Raw genomic sequence first — 6,145 nt, 5'->3', positions numbered from 1 at the left:
GAGGCCGGCAGAAGGGGAATGCCATCTCTAAGCAGGGGATGGCCCACTGGATAATGGACGCCATCCCCCTGCCGTATCAGGCACAGGGTGTGCCCTGACCATTTAGGTTGCGAGCTCATTTAACTAGAGTGTTGCATCCTCCTGGGCGCTGGCTCGTGGCGCCTCGTTGGCAGATATCTGTAGAGCTGCAGGCTGGGCGACCCCTAAAACGTCCACTAGATTCTATAGCCTTCGTGTGGAGCCGGTATCCTCCTGTGTTCTCACCTCAAACGGGTAGAAGCACTGAGAGGCCCCGGCTTCGGGTCGGCTTGCTAAAACCACTCCAGAGAGTTCATATAGTAGACCCTGTTGAGCTCCTCCGTCCCCTTGGCAGCCAGACGTGGCGGAGCGTCCGGCGCCAGGCCTTCACTCATTGAATCCTTGAGAACCGGTAGAAGGCTGGGTTCCATATGTAAGACCTAAGTGGATCCCATATGTGTAAAGTCCACGGTATAGCCTCGAGCCCGTGTTTCCCCGGCAGACTTCTGCCATTCCAAGAGGGTTACAATCACCTCCAATCTTCCATATGCACCTAAGGAATATTCATATGTGTATTTCCTTCCGAAACCTCCTTCGGGAAGGTTGGAGCTTCCATAATGTCCCTGTTCCAAGTAGAACGGGTATGTTTTCCCAGTTTTATCCAGTCTTACTCATTGGGTAATGCCATAGCAGCAGTAGCTGGTCCTCTTGTGCAAGCCCTGGCCCATGCCAAAAAGTAGGGGCGCAGGTGGCTTCCACAGGACACTGGAAGGGGCCGTACCTGTGGCCCTTTGTTAGGGATCCCAATTCGTCGGTCATCCGACGTGACGTCGAGAGTCACCGACTGAAAGGGAATGTCTCGGTTACGTATGGTGACCCTCGTTCCCTGAAGGAGGGAACGGAGATGTCACGTCCCGTCGCCACAGCTCCTGTACCACCGCTGAGCAGCCGGGTCACCGGCTCGGCTCCTCAGCGAAAACCTGAATATGCATTGCATCTGCTGCCTACTTATACTTACGCTGTGATCAGCGGCAGCTGGATGCAATAATCGCATGCCAATGTGCATAGGCTCGTTTAGTTTACACTCGAAGTAGATTGATCTCTATAAGCGAGATCCCAATTCGTCGGTCATCCGACGTGACGTCTCCGTTCCCTCCTTCAGGGAACGAGGGTTACCATACATAACTGAGACATTACTTGTAATGCGTTACCCCCAACACTGCTCATTTGTGATTTTTTTTTCTACTATGGGAAAACACAAATGAGCTGCAAACCACAAACACATTAAAAAAATCCTTAGGTTTTAGAAACCCTGCAGCAGATCAAGCATCCTTGTTGGCACCTAAGCCCAGCTCTACCCATGATGACCCGGCCATGCCTGCTGTCAGTGGCCCCCCTCACTTCAGATTAATTAGGAGGAGAGTGGATTTATGGCTAGCGAGGGATGATGCAGTGTGTGAGGTGTCCTGTAGCTGAAGCGGGGCGGCAGTGATGGGGTCAGAGCCGAAGATCTCGCCTCTCTCCTGCTCTCTAATAGCTCAGGTGGGAGATGCTTATTAATGAGCGTCTCCGTGGCAATGTGTGGCACATAAATAACAGAGCGGGGCACATTGCTTCCCATCTCCACCAAATGAATTATCCGCACATTCTTTCCCACGCTAACACAGAGTTTTATATGAGTGGGTCACGGTTAACACAATGAGTAAACTAAATAATAACACTGTGAGTAATAAGAAATATTAGACTGTGGGTTTGCGAGCAAACCCCTCACCTGAGTGTTTAACTTCAGCACGTAACTCATCCTGCACGTGAATGATGACTCAAAACACACTGTTTGCTCAAGAAAAGGAGTGCTACTGCTTTTCTCAGTGATCATGCTTATAATTCTTGCCTGGCAGAAAGTGAAAACAATCTCACAGCCTCATATTGCGGGAAACCAACCCAGATCTAGAGACCAGAATATCATAGGCTAAAATTGAAAAGCAATAATTTCACATGCTACCTAAAAAGTGCACCTTAAAGTGCTCACACGCAATTGACTCTAGAGTGTGGCATTAGGATGATGCTAAGCTAAATGTTTGACACTGCATTAAGCACAAAAATGCATATGCCTAACATTCACTTACAACTGATTCCAATGGTGTTTGCTCTTAAATGTTGCTAAGCTAACTGTGTACTGTGTGCTAATAAGCATAAAATTATATATCAGTTACTTTCAGTTAATTCCAATAGTGTTTGGTGTTAGCATGTTGCTAAACTAACTGTGTGACATGCTAATAACATAAAAATTGCATATCAGTCACTTTCAGTTAATTCCAATAGTGTTTGCTGCTAGCATGTTGCTAAACTAACTGTGTGACATGCTAATAACATAAAAATTGCATATCAGTCACTTTCAGTTAATTCCAATAGTGTTTGCTGCTAGCATGTTGCTAAGCTAATTGTGTGAAAAGCTAATAAACATAAAAACACATAATGGTTACTACTTTCAGTTGATTTCAATTGTGTTTGGTATTAGCATGATGTTAAGCTAACTGTCTGACACTCTTTTAAGCATAAAAGTGCATAGGCCTACCCCTCATTTACTGCCTACTTAATAACTTCTGCATCAGTTACAAAATATTATTACTTGCCTATAAGGCCCTTAATGGGTTAGCTCCTGCGTACCTAACTAGTCTACCACGCTACAATCCATCACGCTCCCTAAGGTCGCAAAACTCTGGACTTTTGGTAGTACCTAGGATAGCAAAGTCCACTAAAGGAGGTAGAGCTTTTTCATATTTGGCTCCCAAACTCTGGAATAGCCTTCCTGATAACGTTCGGGGGTTCAGACACACTCTCTCTGTTTAAATCTAGATTAAAGACACATCTCTTTGGCCAAGCATTCAAATAATCATCTCATAATCTTGTACTGCAGTTATATCTGATCAAATGCACATTATTCTTCTTTAGTTTGGGTTAAACAAATCAATTTGCTTGGTTGGAACAGCAGCTTTTTTGCTATAAGCTTAGTGTTTGGTGTTAGAATTTTGCTATAAGCTAAATATGTGTCATGTAATCATAGATATTTATAGCTAGATGCCCTATTAGTGACTGTTTCTATGGGCCGCTATACGTCTTCCATATGAGAATGTCCGTGAACACTTGGTGCATTGCACGGCAACTGTAGTTATACGCATGTATGAATATTTATATCTTCAGTAGACTTCAGAAGATGCTTTTGCTAAACTAACACAATACAACAAGACGAAGCCGTTAGCTAACAAGGCACTTAAAAGGTACTTCAGTTTAAAAACCTGTAATATTGAGTTAATACATATTAAAAACACAAACCAACATGTTCTTATCTGTGACAAGTTATCCAGTTTCTTCGTGAATTTTTCAGGTTTTTACAACTAGATGCTGCACAATGCTGTTGCATTTTGAAACTCATTGAGTGTTATTGTGAGTGACGACATACTGTTCCAAGATGGCAGATGTGTCAACATGTCAACATTTATCGAATGTGGCATCTATAAATACATATCTATGCATGTAATCCCTGTTGAAAAAACCAGCATATGCTGGTTAGGTATGTTTTGACGCTGGGATGCTGGTTTAAGCTGGTCCTTTGCTGGTTTATGCTGGTCCTTTTGTTTAAACCAGTTTAAACCAGCAAAGGACCAGCTTAAACCAGCATCACAGCGTCAAAACATACCTAACCAGCATATGCTGTTTTTTTCAACAGGGATAAGCATAAAAATACCTAATGGTCACTTGCAGTTGATTCCAATAGTGTCTGCTGTTAGCATGTTGCTAAGCTAACTGTTTGATACTCTATTAAGCCCAAAGTATAGTTTGTTTTTATGTGTACTTGAAGGCCCGTGTACTATGTGCACAATGCAAAATTTGTCACCAGAATAGTATATGCGTACTGTATGCACACCACCCAATATTTATAGGTCGCACATGCATATTTAATTTATTTTGCACTAATCATTTGTTTCACAAGGTGGCAACACTGACAAGCGCTTGTGTGAGAGGATAATGAGATAGCAACAACTTTATTTTAAAAGAGTACAAAGACATTTTTATCGGTCATAACTTCCGGAGAAAAAGAGCACAGGCACTGGACAAACATGAAGCTTTCTAGAGCGCCTGTGTTCATGCACACTATCAAATGGAGTATACTTTGAAAGGCTATGCGTTTGACTGTACACATACAAAAACAAAGCTTACTTTGGGCTTTAATCATAGGACCAACAATCACTCACAACCAATTCCAATGGTGTTTGCTGTGTGACATAAAAATAATAATAAACATAAAAATGCATAACAGTCACTAACAATTGAATCCTAATAGAACATTGCGCAATGCCAAGTTAACAGTTTGATACTGTATTAAACTTAAAAATGCATAGGCCTCATTTACCATTGATTCTAATAACGTTTGCTGTTAACATGTTACTAAGCTACGGTGTGACATCCTAATAAACAAAAATACACTTGATAAGCTATTTTTTTACTTTATTGATATATTTCGGTATTGAATGACGTGGACATACACTGTAGGTAATACTTTACAATAACATTCTATTTGTTAACATTAGTTACCTACATTAGTTAACATGAACTAATAATGAAAAATATTTCTAAAGCATTTATTACTCTAGGTTGATGTTATTATCTACATTAACTACAACATTTTTAAAATCAAAAGTTGTATCTGTATTTAATAAACCTTACCGAACATGAACTAACAATTAAGTTACATTTATTTTAAAATAACATTAAAAAGGTGAATAGATACAAATATACTGCTCATTATAAGTTAATGCAAGTAATGTTAACTAATGAGACCTTTATTGTAACGTGTTAGCCATAAATTTAACTTTTTTTTTTTCAACTTGTCTGCAAGTTTGGATGTATTGGTGATGTTGACAACTGCGATATCCTCTGTAACCCTTTTGTAAAATCAAACAAATTTAAAAACAATAATTATGGACGATACGCTTGCTGGAAGTGTAAAGCATGGATCTTATATCAGGTATAACTCAGTTTTAAATGAAAACAAATGTGATCAGTTTACACACAATCCGTGAGTGTAGGCCTCATTCCAGTCTATGTGTAATAAACGCATGTATAGTAAAGTGTTCATGGAGCGAGGTAGAGGTGGATGTGTGATGATAAACACGTCTGCAGATGAAATGAGAGCACATTAAAGTCCAGATGGCGAAAGGAGAATATTAACTCAAGAAGCTGCTGCTCAATTACTGCACTTTGTTTCCATGAGTTGAAGCTCACTGTTAATCTGCATTTTTTTATTCCCGTCATAAAACATCGCACAGAGAGACGCCACAGTGAACGCCAACCTGGTGATAGCTTTTATGTCGCCTTCATTCTATTACAAAAAGATACAACACTTAGTTAAAAAAAACCCTATGGAGAAACATTCCATTTTTCCATAACTGGTAATTAAATGTTCTTCAAATGAGTTCATTGAAGTCATGGCGTTCATTTGTGCTAAGCTTGGGATTTAATAGACTTTGTTAAACAGGGATTGCGAGTGAATATTAAGCTAGTCACCCACTGGGATTGTATAATGAATTAATGTCGCCATAATCCCGATAATGGTGGATTACTTTTCATTCAATAGCTTTATTAAAGTTCAATGGAGAATGTTTATGTCTAGCACACCTATCATGATGAGACTGAAACAGATCTTATCTCATATTAACCTATCCATGACATTAAAGGAATATCCGAGGTTTAGAAGCAAAAATTTGCGTTGCAGTGCATTACATACAATGGAAGTGAATACATCCGATCTGTAAATGTTAAAATATTTCTTGTATGGCTACAAATAAACATTAGCATTGGGGGTAACGCATTACAAGTATTTTATTCACTGACGTCTCTCCTGTCCCGTGGTGAGCGAACTTGGGAGTGAGTGCAGAGTCACTTTTAATAATTTCACTTTTGGTGTGAAAGGGTCTTTACAGTTGACAAAAATATAACGTTTGGGTTTTTTTGATATTAAAAAAGAAATAAGCAATCCCTGCCCAGGTGATACATAGTAACGCAAAAGTAAAGTAATGGATTACTTTCCATAAAAAGTAACTAAGTAACGCAGTTAGTTTTTATTGAG

At 40.0% G+C, this 6,145-nt stretch overlaps 1 long non-coding RNA gene across 1 annotated transcript in view; it reads left to right on the top strand.

Moving 5' to 3' along the window:
* Positions 1-6,145, top strand: part of LOC107559145 (uncharacterized) — an 11,337-nt gene extending 5,192 nt beyond the window's left edge. The window contains exon 3 of the long non-coding RNA XR_001605566.1: positions 6,075-6,145. This is a non-coding gene — a long non-coding RNA (uncharacterized lncRNA). The remainder of the gene's footprint in view (positions 1-6,074) is intronic.

This window comes from Sinocyclocheilus grahami, unplaced genomic scaffold (assembly GCF_001515645.1).
Source record: "Sinocyclocheilus grahami isolate Dianchi unplaced genomic scaffold, SAMN03320097.WGS_v1.1 scaffold675.1, whole genome shotgun sequence".
In the NCBI taxonomy this organism is placed as follows: domain Eukaryota; kingdom Metazoa; phylum Chordata; class Actinopteri; order Cypriniformes; family Cyprinidae; genus Sinocyclocheilus; species Sinocyclocheilus grahami.
This window is presented reverse-complemented; position numbering and strand designations above follow the sequence as displayed.